Genomic DNA, 359 nt, shown 5'->3' with positions numbered 1-359 from the left:
GAAGGGGGCGGGGCCTGACTCCTCCCGGTGGGGGGGCGGGGCCTCACCCGAGCTGGAGATTGCGCCCCCTGCAGGAACCGCCGGGAATGGCGCCGCCCTCGGGAGGGCACCGGAGATTGGGGACAGTTTTGTGTCCCTCTGTCCTGTGTGTGTCCCTCTGTCCTGTCTGTGTCCTTCTGTCCTGTCTGTGTCCCCCGTGTGTCCTGTGGGTGTCCCAGGTGTCCCCCGTGTCCCGTGTGTGTCGCCCCGTGTGTCCTGTGTGTGTCCCCCGTGTCCTGTGTATGTCCTCGTGTGTCCCTCCTGTGTCCCCCGTGTGTCCTGTGCGCGTTCCACGTGTCCTGTCTGTCCATGTCCTCCGC

Source organism: Geospiza fortis, unplaced genomic scaffold (assembly GCF_000277835.1).
Source record: "Geospiza fortis unplaced genomic scaffold, GeoFor_1.0 scaffold439, whole genome shotgun sequence".
Classification (NCBI taxonomy): Eukaryota; Metazoa; Chordata; class Aves; order Passeriformes; family Thraupidae; genus Geospiza; species Geospiza fortis.
The sequence above is the reverse complement of the archived record's forward strand: the minus strand, read 5'-3'. Positions refer to the sequence as shown.